This window comes from Euprymna scolopes, chromosome 9, assembly GCF_053919585.1.
Source record: "Euprymna scolopes isolate OS-2025 chromosome 9, ASM5391958v1, whole genome shotgun sequence".
In the NCBI taxonomy this organism is placed as follows: Eukaryota; Metazoa; Mollusca; class Cephalopoda; order Sepiida; family Sepiolidae; genus Euprymna; species Euprymna scolopes.
In genome coordinates this window covers 117,312,771-117,338,925 of record NC_136490.1, presented here as the reverse complement: position 1 = coordinate 117,338,925, position 26,155 = coordinate 117,312,771, and the positions used below count along the sequence as shown (strand labels likewise).

Genomic DNA, 26,155 nt, shown 5'->3' with positions numbered 1-26,155 from the left:
CAAATTTGGGCATATTTTATTGGTTTGAAAATATAGGATCTTTTTTACCAATTGTCATTAAATTTTAACCATAGAATAGTTTTATAATCTTCAAAAAGCCTGCAAATTTTCATGTAGTTATATCCCATAAAACCAAAGATATGAGCATTTCAATATTCAATTTGGCTACAAGTATATCCATAGTTATACCACCTTTTTGGCAATTTTATATTGATCAGAATTTAACAAATGAAGGCTCGTTGGAAAGGTGATGACGTGAATTGTATAGCGACACTGGTATTTTTGGCACTTTTTTACAGCCATAAAATGTTTAAATCATAGTCATTTGTTTTCCGTATTGCATATGAATTACAAAAATTCTGATATTTCGTCCAAACCTCTGGGCTTGATGGAGGGGAGACTAAGACTTGCTGCTATGGTCTCAAATATTCTGAAATAAAAACAAAGGGAGACTTGATTCCAAATATTTCTCATATGTTATGTCTCCTCTCTTTGGTTTTCATGCATGAAGTAAATTTCACAGTGTATAAGGATTATTTGATACTGGAGACATTCATAATCGTACCTTATTTCCAAACGAGGGGAGATATAACATATGAGAAATATATGGAATAAAGTCTCCCCTTGCTGTTATTTTAGACCATTTGAAACCATAGCAACAAGTTTTAGTCTCCTCTTCATCAAGGTCAAAGGTTTTGGGGAAATATATATTTCTCCCTCTCATGCAGACCAGCATAGTTATACTTGGTGCATTCTCCCTCTATCACCACCACCACCACAACTACCATCATCGATTTGTAACATTTATTTCTTACACACACACACACACACACACACACACACACACACACACACACACACACATAACTTGAGATTGATTTTTAGCATAAAATATTGAAACTAGCAAGAATAAATATCATTGATCTATTTAATAGAATAATGTAAAAACATGGTCATTGACTTTGTGACCATTCTTATTACCCCTTTAACTGTTTAAATAATTTTGAAGTAGTAGTTTTTCTCCCATATATGTTGGGTTTTTTTTTTCAGAGTTATGGACAGGGGCTAGCTCAGCAGAGCATTTCTTTATTACTATAAAAGGATCTGATCAACATGCTTTAGGGGTGTCAAGGTTTGTTATGAAATCCTGAACATGAGAAGCGGTTATAATCAGATCTTCTAGCATAGTTTCAACCCGTGATTGGAAATTTGGAAGGGAGTTAATTGCTGAGTCTAAAGTGGAGTTTAAGCTGAACTGCTGGGTAAGCAACGTCATACTAGTGCTTCCAAATCAGGGTCTCTGAAAATATCAGCTTTCTAACCAAAATTGTATGAAGAATTGATGTTCATTTATTTTTTTTTTTTTCTCCTTGCGAAACTCAATCATATTATGCAAAGCAAAAAATAAAAATGTTAGAGACGCCCCTCCATGGAATTAATGGACTATCTCATGACGTCACTCCCTGTGGGGACGTCACTTCCGATAAGGAGTACCGATACCCGGCAGTCAAAGATTGGCACGTAGCCAAGGAGGTCATGTGCAAACGCCCAACAATTGAGAAATGGTATTGCTCAACGCGCCTTGCCTGTAATACATGTGAATGCATGTTTGTTTCTAAGAGTCCTGTGTTTCCTTCCGCTTTATTACCATTCAACACCATAACAAAAAAACAATTTTCCTCTACAAAACCATCAAGAGCAAACAACATTAATAAGCATTTAAAGACATAACGAACTTGAAGCATAAAAACGTTGCCCAAAATGACTGCAGTCAGCATTAAACAACCTGAAAAGTATTACTATGTTATAAAACCAAACCAACAAACCAAACATCATTTTTAAAATACAAAGAACTTGAAGTATAAAACCTTCACCGAAATGACCGAATGTGACATTAAATAACTCAGAAAGGATTAATGTGTCGTTGAGAAAAAAAAAAAGAAAAAAATCGTGAATAAATATTTCATATATATATTCAGAACTTGAAGCATCAAATCTTTTACCAAAATGATCAGATCTGGCATTAAGTAACTGTTGTGGTTGCAAGGTTGAACAATAATTAGTAAGGAAATACAATGAAGACACAAACAACAAGATAACGCAATAATAAGTGTATTAAAGAAAAGGTATATTTACAATATGTACAAATGACGGTGTCGAGTCAGAGAGTCTTGGTGGGAGGACATGTACGCTCTTCGGCGTCACTTCCGGTGGCATTTGAGTAAGACACACCAAGGCCAACCTAGGCTTGCCATTTATAGTGTTATGTTATTCGCATATGCAAATAAGTGGTTGCCACCACAACAGTAACCAAAAAGGATTGATATATCATAAAGAAAGAAAAAATTAACAACTAAGCGACATCATTGTGGTTGGATAGTGGAGGAATTCTTGATTGCTCATCGTTCACTACACAATTATAGATTTTCCAGAAATGACAAGTTCCTAATTTCCATGACTAGGTACGTCTTCTGATCATCTCGGTGTACCTATGGTTATGGAAGTGGTAGAGAAGGCTCGTTTTACGTCATTACACTTCTACGAATACAGAAGATGCCACCAGCAATGATGGTTTGTATCTGCAAGTATTCAAATAATGAAATAAACGTACGTAATTCAAGACAACACATATTTAAAAAAAAAACAAAAAAAAAACAGCTAAAACAAAGTAAGTCATTACGTTTTATTTTGAACAAAAACAGAGCCATGATTGTGTGTCCTTTTATTTACGACTGCATAGTCATAAATGGCTACACACGCGATACGATTCAGTCCACTTCTTTGCTATGTTAAGATTGATTGTTTTTATTCAATAGTGAATAGATCGGGTGAATCATCAGAATCGAATCGGGAGAAAATGATTCGCTAGACCCTAGCAGGGTCATTGAGAGAGTAAAAACAAGCGATTTCATGTACTCCTGCTCTTCTTTGATTTAGATTGGATCATTCTACCACTTCAGTAGATATCTCACTGCCTGCAATCCTCTATGCGTATAAGAGCCAAGTATGTCCTAGGATGGAGTACTGGTTATTTATTTGTTTCCCACGAAACAAAATGTGACACAAGGTCGGTTTAATGTGGGAATTACCAGCTCCCCTCAAAAGGGGATTCTGCAAAAATAGAATTGCCTCAGTATATTAAGGTTTCCCCCTCCATTACTGAGGACAATTAATTTGAGTGCAGCATTTGTGCAGACACCACAATTCAGTGACCAGCCCAGTGGAGTATTGTTGCCACATTTGGATAGGAGCTGCTCAGAGCACCCTGTTCCTGCCGTGACGAAAACCGACTTCATAACCTAGTAGATGATGCTCTTTTCTGTTCTCTGCAACCTCTTTCCCACAGAAGAAACGTCACGAACTTGTCACTGCTCTATCGTTATTTTCATGACAAGTGCTCGTCTGAGCTCCAATCTATGGTCCCCACCCTTGCCAGTCTTTCACGAAAAACCCTCGTCTAGTCGAAACCATTATTAATTTTTCTCACTCTCTCTCTCTCTGCGCCTAAACTTAAATGTGAATTCAATAAACAAAACTTCTTTCCTAGAACTGCCCGCCTATGGAACTCTGTTCTGCTGGTCTGCTTTCCAACTGACTACAATATTGTTGCCTTCAAATGCAACATAAACAAGCCCTTGTTGAACCGTCCTCTTAAATAATTATGAATAATAATTAAAATATAATATGTAATTAATAATTATAAACAATAATTAAAATATCATATTTAAGTGTATTTTACGCCTCCATCCCCGCTAGTTATTTATGTACAGATAACGTGTGCACGGTGGTAGGCAAGCAGGATAATATTATCACAGTTTTAGTGTTTTTATTATTATTATTATTATTATTATTATTATTATTATTATTATTATTATCATTGGTCTAGATCTCTAGAATATTAATCTATAAAACCCTCAATAGAGTCGGTGAAATAAAATATCATAAATAACCTCCTCCTTTCTCTCTTCTGGTTTGATGGATAATATCATTTTGCAGCACCGCAAACTGATAACATCAGCCACTGTGCACGAGGACCTACAAACAAGCAATACATACAAGATCAAGAGTATTAGTATAGATGTGTTGATTTCCAGACTATTTTTTTTTTTTTAATTATTAATGACTAGAATAATTCTTGTAAAGGTCAAATGTTTTTTCTTTTTTTTTTTTTTTACAACCATTTATTTATTTTTGTTTATTTTTACTGCGTTTCTAGCATCATCAAAACCCTGTTGACTGACTAATTTATACCGGCATATTTTGTAGTTAATTTACTTCCGTTTTATTTCAAACGATTGAGCTCATAAAATGTCTTGGAGATGTCACCATTTAATGATGTGTAATTGTGATGAGGGACAAGGTTTACAAGTAAAAAAAAAAAATGGAGTATTTAACAGAATTTATGAGATTTTATTAGCCTTGGAAGAGCAGCTTGAGTTGAGCCAATTGACATTATTTCTTTATCTGAAACGTGCTTGGGAGAATCTTTAGTCAACATACTTTTTATGGTATAACCGATTTTGGGAGTATTGTTTTTGTTGTTTTTCGCCACTGCTCATGTTATTTTATTTATTTTTGTACATAAAGATAGTTATAGTCAGCTAACGAACTTCCTAATTTTCTGCGGAGCGTTACTGCAAGTGGTAAGAAGGCAAACCAATGCCTTCATTTTTATTGTTTTTCGGTATTTCTATTGCGAAAAGCGATTTATTGAAATAAAATATAAGAAAAGGACATTATTGAAAAGTATACAATGAAAATGAACAAAAGTATACAAGTGAAAATAACAGTCTTTATTTGCGCTTTATTAACAAAATTTTTAAAAATAAATATTTTTATTTTATTTGAAATTTTATAAGAAATATATGTTTATGAAATTATAAAAATAAGTTGCTTGTTTTTTTTTTTGTTTTTTTTAAATAAAAGTCTGTTTATGAAATTATAACAATAAAATTATTGAAATCGAAATATCAAATGAAATTATTGAAATCCAAATAATAAAATTTCAGGCATCATAAAAGAAACGTATCCAATATATAACAAAAGTGAAGAAACTGATTTGCCTTTGCGCCGCTTCCGGTAGCGCTCTGCAGAAAATTAGTAAGTACGTTAGCTGACTGCAATCATATAATTTTGAAAAATAAAATTTCCAACATATTTGGGGATATCTTTAGTAAATGCGGTACTGAGATGAGTCTAGTTAAGAATAGGATAGATACATTTTTATCACTTTCAACCAAGGATGACCAATGACACCCTTTTTCCCCCCACACATTTGATGGTATTGTGCTAATTTGTTTTAATGTAAATAATTCAAACTATAGTATCTCAATTTCTCAACAACATCAGATATTTTCCTCTCTAAGAAAATATATATATATATATATATATATATATATATATATATATATATATATATATATATATATATATGGCAATACAAAATTACGATTGTATATTACGGAATATTTATTTATTAAAAACTGTTTATGAACTCAATATGCATATTAAGATCTAAATGTGTTTTGGGGTATTTACAGGCATACTATACATACGGTATTTGTCCTTCTTTATGTCACTATTCCCCTCATATGCAAAGTAATGCCATATGTACAGGGTGATCCAAAAACAACTGAGCCCTATCATTTTTTAATGAAGTAAAAACTTTAGAGTTTTGAAATAAGTTTTATTAGAAAGAATACATCTTGGAGATTTTGCTTACATTGGGTGTAAAAATTATATCTTTTATACAATAACCTCCGTGTAATCCAAAGGAGCCTTGGTTTCAACTCTTGCGTTAATTGTATCTTGGATGCAAGTTCACAATTTGATTAATATGTACGACAGATACACCATTTCAGAAAATCAACACTCCCAAAGCTCCACATGATAATGGTGCGGACCACAGGGCCATGTAGTCCAGAAAAATATGCAAGTAAACAAGATTTATTGAATTGATTTGGAATTATTTTGGAGATGAGTAAATTGTCTAATTTTATTTTATTTAATTATTTGACTGTTATTCTCATCTTCCAGTTGTTTTTTTCACAACGTTTCAGCCAATTATTCATCTGGCCTTCGTCAGGTTAACCGCGACGGGGTAGAAATGTCGGATCCTCCAATTACATCCACAGCAATAATTGGCCGAAACCTCGTGAAAACAACAACTATAAGATGTGGATAATAGTCCAAATCATTAAATAAAAAAAAATAATCAAACAAGATTTCACTGCCAGTCTTCCAAGTCGTGAGTTATCTAAAAGGAGCACTACCTTTAAAAATTGTACTGATCAATGGGATGAAGCAGAGAGCTCTTTGTGAACATGTGCTGCATGTCTCCTCTCATTGGTCATTACAAGCTATTATAGCACCATAACTTTTGACTCAAGGTTGAGTTAATATGCCAGATTTGATAGGTAAAGCAAATTACAGAGTGAAATGATAAAATTTTTTCACTAAAGAAAACAACACTCTAACTTTACTTTAAAACTTTTTATTGAAAAATCAATTCAGGTAACTTGATTATGTAGTAGAGCTGACATCTATTCAATGTAGCCGACTTCAGCCTCAATCACCGGCTCGATATGTATCCGGAACTCAAAGCATGCCTTTTCCACAGCAGATGGTGGCAATCAGGCTGGGTTTGGTGTTGTGTGGGGGGGGGGGGGTCATGCTGGTGATGTTCTCTCCGTATGATCAAACGAAGTAGTTCAGCAGATTCAGGTCGGGAGAGGGCCAGTGAGAGAAGGGTACACAGTCATTAGCACTCCTTCTGACGGCAAAACTGGGTTTCTTTGGATTTGTGGGCCGTCGCCAAGTCCTGCTACCACACCCATGGTCTGCCAGCGGTCACCTGATTGCACCAAGGGATCACCACATTCTTCAGCACATCCGGGTACGTTTCGGTGCTGACTTTCAAGCCAACTTCGAAGGTGTCAGGTGGCATGATGTGGCCCTCACTTGAAACCACACCAGACCATAACCGTGGCTGGAAACTTTGTATTCATCACCCTGGACACGTCCCTGTTATTCATGGCAATCCAGCGATGCATTTTGAGGTTGCTAGTAATGGTCCTGTTGTCATAACTTTGATTGGTAGTGTTGCAGTATTTTTGAACTATAATGAGGGTATGATCCTGCACAGTCGGGAGATTCTATTTATAAAAAATGCTGCTAGGAACTGACGAATCAAATTAATTCACATTCTGCTACCAACCAATTAGAAACCAGAATTGCTCCATAAAAATTAAACCTTTACTGTAGCAACTTTGCATATGTTTTCTTAGTGTCAACACGGGAAGAACCTTTTGCTCTGTGGCTTCTAACTCAAAAACTGTCTACTGCAAACCAGTCACCTCCAGGACTTGTATAGAACAACTAACCATCGGAAACTGTTCTGTCTACTGAGAACCAGTCACCTCCAGGACTTGTGTAGAACAACTAACCATCGAAAACTGTTCTAAAACTAAACATGGTTTACAACTCTAGAGGTAGAGAGCATGAGTTGTATAGCGGTGCATCTCTGATCTTACTTGTTGAACATTGTGTCACTTTCAGATATTATAAGAGGCTCCTATCGCTCTTGGGGTTTGTACACAAATTGGTCAACTAGTAGATGGTCTGCAACAAAAAAGAAAACCCTACGGAAATGGAATCATTTCGTCTTTTCTAGGGCAGTATTTTTATCATTCCACCCTGTAATATTGTTGCATTGTGCATACAAAGTATATCAGCAGCAGTGAGTGGAAGAAGATTAGCTGCATAAAAATATGGCATTTGCCCTCAACTCTGTTACAGCTTATAAGCAATTTGCAATGTGTTACTTTCACTTGGGATAAACCATATATTGGACAGAGATACGTAAACTCATCATTTTTATGAATACGCACCCACGACGAATGCCAGCTATTTGTAATATTGAGGTTTTGCAAAAACTCGAAGTGAGTTTTTAACAGAAAGAAAAGTGAAATTTTCTTTTTAGTAGTAGGATAGTTCTGGTCACTGTTGAGTTTCCTTGAAGCGTATATGACAGGATGTTCTATGTCATCGGAACTGTCCTACAGTAACACGATCGATGGCATCAATGACAAGTTGGAAAGCTTGAGTGAAGACAGGGGCCTTTAGGATAGGATTTGAACTCAGGATAGTCGTTTATCACTCAAAGAAATGCTCAGAAGATGTTGAGATAAAAAAAACAGGACAACATCTCAAAGTAGTGTCATGTTTATATTATTTTTTTAAATAGGACTTTTAGAAATTTGTTAGTCCTGTATTGCATATATGAGGGACATTTCAAAAGTAATGCCTCCAATTTTTTATTTTGCCTGAATGGATCATTGTCATGATGACTGAAATTACGCATTCATGATTTGAAGGTTTCAACTCTCTATTGCAGATGTTGAGGTTGTGAGACTCTAAGAAAGCAACAATTTAAAATATCCCCATTTCTGAAGATGTTCGTTGATCCAAACGAAACTGGTAAATCTCTCTATTTGATAATTTCTTCCTGTGTTTAATTTTGTTTTTCCTTTTCTCTTTTTTATACATAAACTATTAAGTATGCGTGATGAAGGAGTGATTTGTTCCTATCTGTACTACCACTTTTACCGGCTCCTCATCTTCTTACAGAATACATTTTGGTACCGAAAAATTATTTTGCATCTAGCAAAATATTCTGAGGCTGCTTAACAAATTAGATTTGGGATTAAATTCCAATCGATTGTGTCAAAAAGATTATGTAGGATTAACTTCATTTTTTATTTTAATCTCCTGCGTTTTTTAATCCGGAACTAGAGAGAGCTTTATTTTATGCACAATGATTGGCATTATATAAGTAATTAAAAGCTTATATAATATTAAATGACACTACTATCTCTGGCAACATTTTAAAGGCCGACAATAGCCAAGATCTTCCTGATTCTCTCTTCTGACCTTGATCACGTGGTGCAATGGGGAAAAAGGTTGGGGGTTAATTTGAATGCATCTAAAACCAAGCTTCTCTTTTTCCATCACCAATGCTCTGATCCTCACTTGGCCCCCAAAGCACTATGCTTTGATAAGCTTCTGGGACTAATTTTCAATTCTGATCTGAAATGGGACACATACATCAAATCCGTTGTCAAAGTCACCGAAAGAATATTTGGATCATTTTACTGCTCTAGTAGGTATCTCACTGCTGATGAAATCCTCTACCTGTATAAGAGCCAAATACGTCATACGATGGAGTACTGTTGTCACATCTGGAGAGATGCTGCTCACAGCACCCTTCCTGCCTAACCAGGGTACAAAATCGACTTCAAGCATTATTTTCATGGCAAGTGCTTCATTCTATGGTTCCCCTCTGTAAGTCTTTTGCGGCAAATGCCTGACTAGCTATAACAACTATCACCAATTTCCCTTACTCTACCTGAGCCTAAATCTAAGCAGAAATTCCATGAGCAGAGTTTTTTTTCCCTAGAACTCCCTGCCTGTGGAACACAATACCACAGAGCTGCTTCCCAGCTAACTATAATGTAGTCGTTATCAAGTCCAACATAAACAAGTTCTAAATAAAATATCAAATTTCCATTACAGTACCCATTAACCCTTATCCTTGAGTGGCCTCCGGGCCTTGATGAATGCTGACTCTATGGTAAAAAAAATACTAGAATTAGATATCTAGGATTTAATGTTTATTTAAGAATTTGATGGCAAATAAATGCTGTCGGCAGAACTTATTACTTAGTATTAATTCTTTTCTCTTCATCACTGTGTACGATTTCTTTTATCTAATATATAAAATAAAGTCAGTCTTTATTGTTTCCTTGTCATCAATAGCTTTCTTTCTACAAAATCAATATTTGATTCTGGGTCATCAGATTTTCTTATAGTTTTAGCAGAATATAATGTATTTCGATTTAATTCTCTCCAGAAAATACTATATCAAGATATGAATTATTTTCAAAGAATCACCATCTTAAATATTTGTCCATACTTTACTTTAAATATTTGTCCATACTTTACTTTAAATATTTGTCCATACTTTACTTTGGGAAAAATTGTTGTTTTTCTCCAAACTTCTAACCTTCTACAGATGTCTTTTTTTTTAACTAAGGAATCTTGGGAAAATTCGTTTGATTGTTTTTTTTTTATGGTATATCAGCCTTTTTCAGGTTATTTAATGCCGAATTCAGTAATTTTGGTAAACGTTGTTACACTTCAAGTCCTTTATATCTTCAAATATTTATTCATGGAGTTTGGTTTGGTTATGTTTGAGAATGTTTTTGATTTAGGCTTTGCAGAACATGATTGACTTTTGTAAAGAGAAAGGTAAACAAAAGCAACATGTTTGATGCATTTAAATTGGGGAAACCAATATCTTCAGACAGCCCTGATCTGATAGCACCAGGAATCTTGGAAAGAAGATCGGAGACCTAAATGTCGTGAGAATAACATCCTAAATGAGAATAGTAGTCTGCGCAATGCAAATAGTACACATTAAAAAATGATTTAGATATTGTATTTGGGCATTAAAAACGAATTCTACAAAAGAATTCCTATGCAGTAAAATGAAAATCAATCCGATCTTACAAACTGAAATAATGCAGCCCAAAATACAACCTAATCGAGGTGTCACTGGCCTTGAAAAACACATTTGGGTTTTTTTTTTTTTTTTTTTTTTTTTTTTTTTTTTTTTTTTTTCAGAAATGATCTCCTTTGTTAGAGAGACAGAACAAAACGAAAACAATGAGAAAAGCAGAAAGACATATATTATGTATATTACACCTGAAAGATATATGGATAAGCATCTGACCAGTAACCATTGTTGAAACATGGTGGGCAATTTGTACTCTTAAAGATATCGCTGTAAATCTCTTTGGAGTTGGCAATATTTTTCACAGCAGGATGGCCATATCTTTTTTCTCTATTTTTATCTTTCTCTTTTTGACACAACACACACAGATACATTATATATATATATATATATATATATATATATATATATATATATATATATATATAGTAATTTATAAAATATATATGGCGATTAAGCTACACTGAATATTCTGCGTTTCATCCAACTATAGGATTCATCATATATATTTTATAAATTACTAACTAGTTCTATCTACGTATTGAGCACTTTTGAAGTAAATACTTAAAGTTTACGCATAAATCTATACTTTCGTATATTAAATTTATGTGAATAAATGAAGTATATATATATATATATATATATATATATATATATATATTACAGAAGGTCAGAAAAATATTGGTATCGTCGGTTTATCTGATATTAAGGGACCAGTTTATGGTCGAAACATATTGAATTCTCTTCAGCATCTGTTTATATCTATATTTCACCGGAAAGATATATAGTTTTACTATGTACATGTATATATGTATATAAATATGTTTAAGTATAGATGAGTATAAGTATATCAATACGCATATGTATTTATGTGCATATATATATATATATATATATATATATATATATATATATATATATATATATATTTAAATAAGGGAGTAGTCACCAACAATGTGTATTTTTTAACATTATTTTATTGTTCCGTGTCTTGGTTTTTCATTGAGAATTATGTTTGGATCATTCTAATAATGTTTTTAAGTCATTGAAATCGTTTACGCGCGTTTCAGACGGTCTGTGATGCGTCCTCGTCAGAAATTATTTTCAAATGTGTAAAAATGGCGATTTTCGTAGTTAGTTTGAAGTATTTCCAAGGGGTGAAGGCTTGTAAGTGTTTATTATACATTGGTATGCTGAATTTTTATTGCTTTTTTATTTGGTTTGTCCAGGGAGAGTTGACCTCGCTGTAGTCGCTATCTCTTTCTGCTAATGTTTTTTTTTTCTTTTCCTTTAGGGTGGGGTAGGATGTGTGTGTGTGCATGTGTGTTTATGTGTGTGTGTGTGCGCGTGTGTGTGCTTGCTTTTATTGGTTTGGGAATGTGTATATTGTTTTATAGTATTTTGGGGTTATTTGCTTCCTTAGGAAGGCGGCTGTGGTCCGAGGTCGTTACTAATGTGTATGTGTGGGGAGGGGGGGACTGGCTCTTCTGAAGTAAGGGTAGGGTGCTTTCATTCTATTTTGATATTTATTTTTTGGATTCTTGGATTTTAGTATTGTGATTTTTCGTTTTAGTCTTATATTATGTTTGTTTAGAAAGAGGGGTGTATTTAAAATAGGGGATTTTTTTAATGTTTCTATTTATTTGTCTCTCCATGTGGGTATGGCCAAACCCAGGATAGGTTCCTAGTGTGGGGAAGATTTTGTTCCCCAGAGGGGGAGCATTCGAGGGGGTGTAGGTATGGGAGGGAGATGATAGAAGGGATGATAGTCGTTCAGTCATGAGGGGGTTCTCCTCCCCTGACTGAGGAGGGAGCGAGGTGTTGGAACAGATATTATACTATGGTTCTAGGTGTCTCCTAGTGTTGTTGGTTTCGAGGTTAAGTAGGGTTGGTATTGTTCAGTGTGTTGTATTATATTAGAGATAGGGGTGTTATGTCTGTGTGTGGTTGTATGCGTGCACGTGTGCGTGTTTTAATGTGTCGGTTCTGATTTATGTGTGGGTGTGTATATGTGTATGGGTGTGCATGCGAGTGTACCTTAAATTTCATGTTTTTGTGTGATGGTATTAGGTTCTGTTCAGTTCAGGAGTGAATCTGGTGATGAAGTTTTTTTCCTGTGTAAGTAAATAAAAATAATTGTCTGTTTGGAAGATTGGCATTATTTTGAAGCTGTTTCCACTGCATGTGTGTACGTGTTTTGAAACATAGAGGTGTCTGTTATCTGCAATTTTGATGTTGCTCTTATGTAAGGCCACTCTATTGCTGAAATTTTTGGTGGCACCTATGTAGGATTTGTTGCATGTTGTGCATCTTAGTGTATATACTACATTTCTGGAGGTGCAATATAGATCCTTTTTTATTTTGAATGTTTGTGCTGGGTTTTTGAATGTGTATGTGTTACCTTCTATTATTATGTCACATACTCCACATCGCGGTTTGTTGCATTTTGTAACTCCTTTTGTAGTATGTGGGACGAGTTTTGAGGAAGTAAGGATGTGTTTTAAGTTTTTGGGTTGGCATGTGTGTGTCTGTGTGTGTGTGTGTGTTTAAGTATATATGAATATAAGTATATAAATGTGTGTATGTGTATGTATGTATAAATATGTGTTCATGTATATATGTGTATGTGCATACATAAATGTGTGTATTTATAAATATGTGTGCATAGGTATATAAGTGTGGATGTACATATATAAATATATGTGTGCATATATAAATGTGTGTGTATGCATATGTGTATAAATGTGTGTATGTATATATCTATATGTGTATGTGTGTAAATATATATGTGGATATGCGTGTATGTATATACGAAAATATTTTCCTGTTTTATAAGTAGAAAAAGATGAATGCAATAACATATGCAGGTGTCTTTTTTGTAAACAAATATACAATTTCAAACATTATCATCAAGTTGCATTCAAGTCGGCAGGTGGGAAAGAGTGTTTTGAGGGGACCAAGATAATTGTCATAAAAAGACCCTGACCATTACAAAAGGTGCTCCTTCCTCGCTGAACCAATATCTCGCCTTTTGTCAGGTAGGTATGCATCTTACTGTACAGGTGTCGTTTTAGAAAAACAAAAATCAACACAAAACAAATTAGTGACATTTGTGCGAGTGACACTTTTAGAAAAAACAAACAATTACAATTATCCAATTCTTTATTTGGATATTATTTCAGGACACAATCTTGCATGGAAAGTTGGGTGGTCTGTCCCATTATCAGAAGCTGTAGTAAACTGTTTGCAAATACGGAACAGTAAATAAGTATAGTTTAGACCCATTATTGGGAGCTATGAATCATGTTCACTTCTCTATTTTTCTGGTCCAGGCTTGACTCCATCGTCCTAGTTTAATGATGTGCTCCAAATGTGCTCGTTTGCATTGCAAGTACACTTGTGTATCGTTGATTTGGGCTGTGATGGTCCACTTCCGTTCAGGAATAGTTTGAGTATAGTTTGGAAAGATAAATTATCTTTGAGATAATCGCCACCTCCATTCATTATTGAGAGGCAATGGATACCCTGTGTAAGGCTTGCTATGCATGTAATTGTAAAGTACACAATCCCAAACCAAACGTCTCCTGAATTGGCACTGCTTGATTCCAGTGGCAAGGAGAAATCTAAGACGGTTGGAAACAATGCTGAGTTAAGCGAAGAGCACATAGAGCACCTAGTGCTTTGAGATAATGCCACAGATAAAAATAGGGGTGCATTTATGGTCCAATGAATATACAACCCTTTCAGAATCATAGTTCCTACTGATGAGACGATCACCAAAGTATCCATATATGTTGTTGAACAGTGATAAAAGAAAGACTGTCGGGCATTTATTACTGAAACTTGGTCGACAAGTCAGGCTCAGACTTTCCATCAACAAAGATTCACTATCATGGGGACTAAAATGCTTTACTGGATCTCGGGACTTACACTATTCAACCACATCTATAGTGACAACATCATGCTGGCCAAGGGCAAGATGAGAGAACAATGGCTCAGATGGTTTGGACATGTACTGAGGGCTAATGACGAAACTTGCTTTTAAATTTTAAGTCATCAGGAAGCGATTGAGAGGAAGGTTGAAGATAGGTAGACGCCATGCGCAATAATCTCCATGAAATTGGTCTTCACCTGGGCCAAGCCTGTGACCATGCCAAGTTAAGGAATAAAAAACATTTCTGATTCGGTACTCCACCATAGCTCAGGACTAATCCAAAGAAAAAGTTGTTAAACAATTTCATGTTTATGCTTTTAAATTTTTGAGATGACGATTGATAATTCATATTATTTGGATTATTCTGACTACTGAGGTTACCATAGACTGAAACATTGTGGAGATAACACTCAGGATGAAAACCATTGTTCGAATGATACGAATTTCACATTTGTCTCTATGATATCATATGTGAGCATTTTTTATATTATATTTTAATTATTTTTTAAAATTTAATATAAACTGTTATATTACCAGCGATTTCGGCATATGAGGTCCGCCTCAACAACTAAGGTGCTCAGAAATCCATACAGATGATTTGTTTATGATGGTGCAGGGCTTTGTGCAGAATCAATCTCACATTTTGGTACAACTGCTAATCTCAGTCTGTGCAGTGACTGCCACAGGACAGAGCAGACCAGAAATACACCTCTGGTTTTACATCAGAATATTCCTTCTCCTAGATGCATGTCTTTGTTAAGACTGAGGGTGCATCTTTCTCAGTGGATTAAACATGCCTCAGATATCAACCTGAGAATTTCTATGTCCGGTATACAGCACTTAGTATTTCCAAGTTTTCACCCATCTGGTACTGGTCAGGCTCATCATTGCTTAAATGTATCAATGTGATTATGCTATATATTTTAATACTAGCCTGGATGCTCGGCGTTGCCCAGGTGCTTATGTATTGAGCAAAAAAGAAAAAAGTGGTAGTAGGCAGGCAGGCTTGAACCTGTACCCCGAAGGAGGAAAAGAATGTGAAAAAAAAAAAAAAATGTGACGTCTTTACCGTTGCGCCCATCGCCAAACCGGAAGTGGCGAAGGTTTAAATTAAAGCTAGTCAATTGAAAAGAGAGGATAACTTTCGAAAATTTCAGCGAAAAAAGCAACCCCTCCTTGTAGAAAAGTGCCCAGTTGAGGATAAAGAATTAATGTTTTTGGCCAATTTGTCAATATTTGTCATCTGAAGGGTCGAGCTTCAAAATGATACCGATCTTGTGAAAATCCGTCGCTTCTGTCAAAAGTTTTAGGCAGACATACATACATTTAAACAAACAGGTGAGATTTATATTATAGATAGACTATTGAAATTATAAACGTATTAGACTTAAAGAAAGTTAAATTTTAAAATGTCACGAAGTGTAAATAGCCCGTTTCTCAGTCTTCAAACGTAAATTGGCCTTTAGTTGATTGGTAGATACATTTTGATAACGATAATTCAATAATGTGGAATTTAATGCTGGGTGCAGGATGGCACAGAATTCCTAACTCATTCCCAGGCAATACCGGTTATTTTTATTAGTATTTAATAAAACTGCTATTGTCATTTATTGAATTTTGTACGACCATACTTGGTACTTAAATTTTTTTTTATCAAATCATAAGCTCTTTCCGTGATAATGGGATCAAGTCATCGTCATCATATCGTATGAATCCGAAGATTCTATAGTTGGCATTGGTTTCCCCAATGTTTTTCTAGTCAGAATTCTTTCTAGAAAGACATTGAGGGTTACGGGGGGACGACGAAAAGGTTGCCAACATCCTAAGTGAAAGTTTTGTGGAACAAACTGGATTCGAACTTGAAACACCCAAATCATCAGTCCATGTTGTTGATCCCTTGATCACAGTCACCTCCCAACGATACCAAGTTACCTAATACAAGCTAATAAAAATATAAATATTAAGTTCTTATTGTGAAATTTTTTTCCTTATAATAGAGCACTCTGCTGGAATTCTTTTTTTTTCCAAAAATATAACAAAGAGAGAGTAGAACCTCGGGCCCTAGGTGGCCCTAGGATACGTTTTTTTTTTTTTCAGGTTACGATGTGGAATACAATGTTTTTCCGGCCCCCTGGTTACGGTATTTGACCCGCCTTACAGTGTTATTTATAATGTTATTTCATTATATACATGTGTATTATATGCTGTACTGTACTGTATGTTATTAGCTTTCAAAGTTGTGAGCATGGAGATTTTATGAAGAGCAAAAATGTCAGAGCATGACAACCAAATCCCACGTAATATTATCCCGATGATCTCCTTTGTTCTTCAGATAAACCTGGCAACCCACAATGAGAAATGCACCGGAAGGAACCATAAAATTGTCTCAGTTGTTCTTCAAATCGCTTTAGCGTTAGTCGGCTTAATTATTTGGCATATAACAAATTATGACTCTGAATAAAAAGAGACAGACAAAATGGGAGAAGGGGAGGAAAAAGAGTGAGGGGGGGATTTATTAATAGGGTTATGACAAGAGAATATTCTTTTCATTGTTTTGACTCTCTAGTATATATCCGACACAGTTATACACAGTTAATCAACCGAGAACCACATTACTCTATATAAAAGCATGTAAGATATCAACGGATACACACTAAAGAATTAAAACAATGAAAACAATATGCTGTTGTCCTAGCCCAATTTATTAAACACAAAAATATAGTCTGAACGCTGAGTTCAATCCCTGTACATTGCAGTATACTTTCATTTCTTTTTCCTTTAATCACAATAAAAAAATATCTCTAAATACTGTCCAAGAATCATCATCATCATCACCATCATTATCAGAAGCAGCAGTTTAGCGTTTGTTTTATATGCCAGCATGCGTAGGATGGCTTTAAAAAATGAGTTCCAAACTATGTGAATTAACATTTATATAAGAGGCCCAATTTGTCAATTAGTCACACTTGTTTGAAATAGCATTTTCATTATTTCGTTTTATATTACACAAAAAAAAATGTTCTGTTTGTCTTATATACTAGCAGGTCAGCCCGGCTTTGGTCGGGCCCTATGTACTGTTCATAACTTTATGTGCACATGTATATATATATATATATATATATATATATATATATATATATATATATATATATATATTAAAAAGTTTGACTCGTGTACCTATATCTAAAATTTCAAGTTTAGACTCTAAATGGCAGAGGAGTTTGGTAGAGTTTTTAAATGTCAACTCTTTCAACTATGACCTTTTAGCAGTCAAAAGAGGTTGATATGCCGTAAAATAAAACATCCCAAAAATACATAAACAAATAAAAAAAAAGAAATAAGAGAACAATGTGTATTCTGTAAATTATTTGAAAGCAAAATAAAATCTATGTCCAACGCACGTGTTACTTGTGCGGTTTTTGATGAATATGCAACATCTGACCCTTAAAGGTTTGCACATACAATATTATAATCTATCGGAAATAACTGCCAACGACGAGTGTATGGTTATAAACTGTAGTTGTCATATGCTGACACTTAATAAAAAACATGAGATCAGCGTTTGAACTTGTAAATAAATCCAGAAAATCTTTTGAAATGTTAAATGCTCAGCTTGTCCATAAAAAAGAACGAAACGGTTTGATAAAAGAAAAAGGAAAAAAAAAAGGCATTACTCAGGAGCAATCATTTCCAAGTTGATTTTGTTGGGGTGAGAGTGGGGGTTGATATTTCATCTCGTATTTTTTTTTTTTTTTTTTTTTTTTTTTTTTTAAGCCATTTTTTTCTTCTTTTGGTACTTATGCAGAATAAAGAGCATGTTATGATCAACATGTTCCGAGCAGATTACATAAACTGTCGGAAGGTGCAGCACGAAAATTTTTTTTTTTTTTCTAAAATAATAAACGATGGTCAATGTTTACAACGCTAGCAAATGGTTAAAAAATTAAGGAAAAATAGGTAATTATAATCGAAAACAGTCATCGTATGGCTACTTCAATGAAATAAAAAGGTACTTGTGCACTTAATGGACCGTGCTGAAACAAAAATATTATTTAGAAAGCCATTTTTAACAGGGATAAGAGGGGGACTTTTCTTTTTAAACTATTCTGTATTTCATCTAACAATTTAATAAACAAAAAGATACTGTAAATAAAAATTAATAAACCTAAAAATACCGTAAAAATTCAATAAACAAAAGATATCATTTGCAAATTGTCGGCTGCTGCGATTTCATTGGCTAACTGTTTTGGCACATCTCATAATTGACGTAACCTTCCCAGATTATGCCGACGATAACACTGCTCATATTTTGCATTTGATTCATATTAACATTTTGAATTGTTTGAACCGTTGGAACTACTATTCTCACTTAAGATATTATTGCCATTCGGCCGATGTATGGTCCCCCCTTGCCAAACTTTCACAAAAAAAAAAACAATCAACTAGCTACAACTACTATCAACAATTTTCCCCACTCTCTATCTGTGCCTAAATCTAAACGCAGATGCTATGAATAAAGCTTCTTTCCTAGAACTGCCCGCTTGTGGAACACTGTTCCACGGGCCTGCTTCCAATTACAATATGGTAGCCTTCAAGTTCAATGGAAACAATCTTGTTGAGCCGTTCCCTTAAATAATCAAATTCTACCCAATATACACCATTAACGATTACTACACTATCATCTTACACTCATTAACCCTTATCCTCAAGTGGTGACGTCCTTGTTAAAAAATGTAATCTTCGACTTTTTTCGGACTCATATTTTCGAAGTTGAACATCTTTGTCAAGCTCTCGGATCAATATGAAATTTCGAACTGCAACGCTTATTTACTTCATGGTGGGAGTTTAATCTTGTTCTGTCAATCACCGTCGTATATAAGTGTTCAGAAAGTAATTTTTTTATGTTTTGTATTGCTTATGGTGATGATTGAACCTTCGACCGCCAGAAGACGATCACTGAGAATTTATTGTTTGCTCTACCACAGTTCTTTTTGTGGACAATTCTAGCATGAATTAAGGTTGGTTGGTTGTTTTTGTTTTACGGCATATCAACCCTTTTCGGGTTATTTAATGTCGAATCCAAAGATTTTGAAGAAAAAAATTTTTAATAGAATATATTTGTTATTTTCACGTCGGTTTCTATTTAACCCACAGTTGGGACCCTAACAGGTACTACCACTCCGGGTCAGAGTGGACCTGGGAGCAATGGTAATTAAAGGGTGGCTCCACACTCCCCGAAGCCCACAATCTGGGTTCTCACCACTGGATATAGTTTAAGGTCATATCCAGGACCCCCATTGAGAGACTTTTACCCTCTGCAGGGGGGGGGGCAGTCGGCGTATTCTAATGCCCCACCGACAGGGAAACATGAATTAAGGAGTTTAAAACCTCTTTTTTTTTCTTTTTTTTTTTTAAATAATCCGAATAATACATACTATCAATCCTTACCCTACCACAGGTTCTTCGTTGTTTTGTTGTTTTTTTTTTGTTTTTTTTTTGTGCGTGTGTCCCCCTCCCCCTGGAGGTGTAGGTTGATGAGCAAAAATCATAACCGTTTGTTACAAAATAGCAAAATTAGATCAAAATCAAAAATTACTGCTTCGAAAAAAACAGACAACGTAAAAATGCTTTAAAGTAACGAAACTAGATAAAAAGTATTTTCACGTTGTCTGTTTTTTTCGAAGCAGTCATTTTTTATTTTATTTACACATGGTAAATTACACTCCACACCCTCAAGAAACTACCATGGGGATCAACTACACTATGTAATCTCTCTGCTGCAGTTCTTTCTAAGGCAACTTGGGTTAGCTCTTTTCCTATCTACAGGGGACTTCCGAAACTTGAACCAGCTTGATGACATCACTCAAGCCTTTCACTTGTCCATACCAAAGAAGAAAATTTTTTTTTCAATTAACAACATCAATGTTTATCAGACCAAACTGTTCCAGCAGATCATGATTTCTCTCTTTCTCTTGCTCTCTCGATTAAATAGTATTGCTACTCGTGGTGATATTCCCTTTTGGTTTTATAATGAATTTTTCTGATCTGTTTAATCTTTCCTTTCTTTATTACCTTAGACTGTTAATAAACAGAGATTAACAAGAATAACTGATAGATATTGCAGAATAAGAGTAATAGGCCAAAGCATTGATCTAGACTGAGAGAGGGTGAAGGTGATAGATATAAGATTAGCAAGAGATATGTCACTTAGTGAGTTGATTACAAATTGTGACTAATTCTTTTCAAACATGATTCAATCCCAATTGTTTTTTGTCTATTTTTCGTTTATAGTTTATTATGAATAACACTAAAAGCCAAGTATAATCGAGGGCAACCTAAAGGCTCCCTTTTTATTAGTTGCTACACTAAGGTGTAGGGGAGAACGTCATTTCATTACCAGGATTACTCCACTTGCTCTTGATCCTCCCTTTATAAAGCTGGGTGTTTAGCGGGGAGGGGGCATCAATATTATTTAAGACTTTGATATGACTCAACCAAGGATTGAACCCTATATCCTGGCGCATTACAGAACACTCTTATTATTGTGCCAAATTTTAATTAAAATGTATATTTAGAAAAAAAAAATCTGACAAAAACAACCTTTGATTAACTCAGCTTTAGTATAATAACATGTATCCATCAATATTTACTTTTTTTTGTTGTTGTTGTTGTTGTTGTTGTTTTTACGTATCTAATCTATTCGGTATATGGACCACACAAGGCGTTGCCAAATTTTAATTCAACATGAATGTCTTTGAAGGATCCAATATTTTATATTTTGTTCCGATTTCTCGTTTCGAATGCAGACCTTTTTTCCCTCGTCTGAACGAAATTAATGTTTTTTGAACGTGTATAAAGTTTATCTTTCAATAATTCACAACGTGTAACTAAAACTGTTTCATATCTCTTGGTTCCCCTCCTCCAACGAATACCCTTTGACCTACCGTGCTTATAAAATAGCTAGGAAGTATCCCATGATTTTTTTTTTAATCTGTGAGTGTGCGCTAATCGAGCCAGAGATGTCTCGTGTTGCAGGGTTCGAATCGTTCGACTGGTAGTAATCGTGACACCCTGCACTGAAGAATCCCGAAAGGATGAAACACTAGTGTCTGTAGGTATTTAATTATTATAATAATAAAAAAAAAATAATTATGACAGCCCCTTTAAGAAATACGTTTCTTATCGTTGAGCACTTTCTGTTGAATTAAAAAGTCGGTCAATTTAGCTCTTATGCGTAGATCATCGTATAACGATTTGATCACTGTCTGTCTGACGTAATGAACATTTAAATTAAAATGTTTAAAATTCAACGCTATTTCACACGATTAATGGTAGCCGAATGGATACGGTCTCCGCTAATCGAGCCAGAGATGTCTCGTGTTGCGGGGTTCGAATCGTTCGACTGGTAGTAATCGTGACACCCTGTACTGAAGAATCCCGAAAGGATGAAACACTAGTGTCTGTAGGTATTTAATTATTATAATAAAAAAAAATAAAGTAATTATATATATATATATATATATATATATATATATATATATATATAATCAGTAGTTGACATTCAGAATCCAAAGATATATTTATATTTTTTCTTTCATAATATTTTATTTTGTTTTACACGTGTTTCGTTGAATGGCTTACGAACACTGAAGAACAACTCATCAGAGACAGATTATATATTCCTCAAGAAAAAAAATCAAACAAACAGTTCTGTAGGTTTTTGGTTTTTTTTTTTTTTTAGGAGGGGGGATTTAAGATAGAAGCTGGTGTAAATAAATGGAAATTGTTACAAGTCATATGATTCATGAAAAAAACTTATTGATTTAAGATATAATTGGTATGTTTTAGAGAAAGCTGAAGTACTTTTAGGATTCCGAGGATGAATTAGTATTTAAGGTGCTATGTTTATATATATATATATATATATATATATATATATATATATATATAAAGGCTATATGTCTGTTTGCCTGTTTCCATATTTTCAAACTGTATCTCTTCTGAAACTAAAAGTTGCAGAGCGGCGATACGGGCCTCAAATGATTGAATTCTTTACAGGCCGTTCTTTTATGGGTCTTTAGCCAGTTAAAATTGTTTTATAAGGGGTCAAAAATTGGTCAAAATTTAAAAAATCGTTATACATTTTGTATATTCATCTCAGTTTATTTTTAATTTTTAATCAGTTTATATGCAGGTCACGTTGATACAGTGGTAACGTCACCAGCTTTGACTGCTCGAGTTTTGCTTTTGGTTAAGATTTTAACTGATGGCACCCAAATACTTTTTTTTTTTTTTTTTTGGACTTTTAAAATCACAACTATATAATAATAAATACGAAATGTGGACAAATTAAAATATCATATTTAAGCATATTTTATGCCCGGACAAAGTCCCCCCCCCCAGTTAGTATATATATATATATATATATATATATATATATATATATATATATATATATACTTTACCAGGGATTGAATGATTTCACACATCCATATTTTCATTGTCATCGAAATCGATAAAATAGACCTTTTTTTTTAATCAAATCAATTAATTACCTGCTCTCGTTGGGAACTCATCATGGTGCACCACGAGAAAACTTCACGTGCCTCCCGCAGTGTTTAGTCCATACATTGTAGTCTATATTGCACTGTAGAGAATCTACTGCTGATTGTATAAAAATATTTGTATATAATTGCTTGATTTAAATTTATTATATATTTCTAATAATACATTCCACAAAATTAGATATGATTTTCAAGAGAGCAATATGTTTTTCGAACAAGTTTTCTAATCAAGTTACAAAACAGTTTCTGCATGTTCAAAAAAAAAAAAAAAGTAAAATAAAATAGAAGATAGGTCTGAATTCGAATATAAAATGTTGAATCGCTGTTTTTATTTTAAATAAACCGGATGAATTAAAAAAAATATTCGTAAAAAAAAAAAAAAATACAATAATCAGGCTTAAATCTCAAGGAAAGATCTAACACTCAAATTCTACCCAATTTACACCATTAACGATTTAACGATTACTACACTACCAACTTACATCATCATGATCGAGTGGCCTTCGGGCCTTAAAAAAAAAAAAAATTAATCTGAACAATATAGGGAGATGTGCATAGAAGATTAACTTCAATGGTATGATCACAATGAAAGAATAGAGAAGAGTTCTTGGGTTTGTAGATTTAGAACAGTTGAGGTAGCAGGGTCAGTGCACAGAGAAAAGGATAACAATGGGCCTGAAAAAAGGAGGGATAAATAAAGACCTGGACACAGATAGATCACTTTATATATCAATTACTTAAAGCTGTCAAACACATGGCAGCATATAAAACGAACTTAATTTGATGATGATGATGATGATGATGATGATGATGATGATTCCCCAAATTTCAATTTCTTTGGAGTAGTTTAAAAGGTTTTCAGGCATATAATACGAGAACCACTCCTGATTTAAAAATTCAAATATTTCAGATTTACATTAAAGTTGATCCATAGTCATTAGACGCCAATTAAATAAGATTCCTTCAATTTTTAAGAACCCTTAAGCATAAGCATAATTTTCTAAAATCAAAATCATGTAATAGATTTTTTTCAAAATTAAAGTATTTTAGACATAAGGGTTAGTATTACTATATCTTGATTTTAATCTTCATAAGAACACATAAAGTAATACACAGCTGTTCTGTGAGTGGAGGGGAGGGGTAATTAATTTTACCCATCCTGGGATGGTTACTCTTCTAGTGTATCATAAAAACTTGGTAACCTTTGTATCCCATTTAGTCATCCAGCAGTTATGGACATTTTGAAAAGGGCCTGTTGGATATGCAGAAACAATTCTGACCTGTGGATTTAGTATTACTATTATTACAGACTTAGACTCCTTCTTATCATCAGCATCATCATCTTCTATTTCTTAACATTCATTTTACATGCTAGCACATGTTGGATGGCTTTTAAGAAACTGAATTCCAAACTAACCTATCTCTGGCCATGTCTTTAAAGTACATAGTCTGAAATCCAATCGATTTTGTTTATAAGTCGTTTTCTTAGTTGAGGCAAAATTTTTACTGGCCGGATGCCCTTAGTGACGCCAATCTAGTGAGGTGATGGAGATCAGTACATTTTATCTCTAGGTGATTTATTGATTACGAAGTCTAAAGAGCGCTCCACCTTCCCTTCTAGACTGGTGAGGATTTACTATCCTTTGCGTTTATCATTACATTCTTCTGTTTCTAGTTTTGTGCATTGACTTGCCTTGTCCTTAATTCATTTTCCTTTTTTATAGATGTGAGTTTTCTAATACTTGACAGAAATGGGTATTTTTTTTTTTTTTTTTTTTTAATTGGAAAAAAAAAAGAAGCTGATTTCCACCAGCAACGTTTTGCTCTGCCATTTGCAAAAAAAAAAAAAAAAATCCGCTATAGAACTGACTGGATTCGAACTTGGCATATGAAGATCGTCAGTCTACATTATTGCCCACTTTGCCACAGCTACCTCCTAAAACTAGTTGTGTAACCAATAGACTTGGGAGTTTACCTTACGATTTAACCCATATATGGATTAATATATATATATATATATATATATATATATATATATATATATATATATATATATTTTTTTTTTTACACTTATTCACTCTAAACAAGGTATGTCATTTGGATACAAGAGACTACTATTTGGGATCTGCATGCTAGTACAGTGAGAGAAGTAGGCGACCGGAAGGGAATCCTTAGGTTTAGTAGTCCGTGGGAAGAAACTATTAGAGTAGAATCTTTCCGGTATGTAGGACTCTCAACAGTGAAGGGGTGGGATTTTGCTGCTTGCCGTGTTAGTTGGAAGTATGTACATCGAGAGTGCACAAGTGCTACTAGTTCAACGGAGCACATTCATTCCATTTAAATACTTACAAAACATGCACAAGGGGTGCAAACTTGTGTCAATGGAACAGGAGTTATAGCTTGGTTGATAGTGTATGACCTATTAGATTTGGAGACTCTTTTCTGGACCCTGTCTCAAAGAGAGAGAGAGAGATTAGTGGTAGATACATCAGCCCATATATATACAGTTGAGGGTGAAGGAATTAATTTTTTGGGGCTAGTTTTTCGATATTTGTCGTTCGAAGGGTCGAGCTTTAAAACGATACTGATCTCGTGAAAATTTGTTGTCTCTGTCAAAAGTTATTGCGAGAGACACACATACACACAAAAAAAACACACATTTTGCCTTTTATATATTAGAAGATTAGCAAGGATACCCAACGTTGCCTGGGAATGTATGAGGATTAATGAATATTTCACACCATATTTTTATTGTCATCGAAATTTGTAAAATTTCACATTTTTCAATCAAGTTAATTGATAGCTTGCTCCAGTTGGAGACCCACTGCAATGTATAGAGAGAAAACTTCACATGCTATCTTGTAATGACAGTTCACAATACATTGTAATCCATATTGTACTGTAGAAACCCTACTGTTGATATAAAATTATTTTTATAGATTGATTTTATAAAATTATTTTTATAGATTGATTTTATAAAATTGTTTTTATACATTCATTTTATAAAATTATTTTTATACATTCATTTTATAAAATTATTTTTATACATTCATTTCATAAAATTATTTTTATACATTCATTTCA

General features: G+C 34.1%; 1 protein-coding gene across 2 annotated transcripts in view; it reads left to right on the top strand.

Annotated features, from left to right (window-relative positions):
• LOC145284822 (uncharacterized) overlaps positions 1 to 26,155 on the top strand; it is a 229,152-nt gene that overhangs the window by 43,165 nt on the left and 159,832 nt on the right. The gene's annotated exons all lie outside the window — the stretch shown is intronic.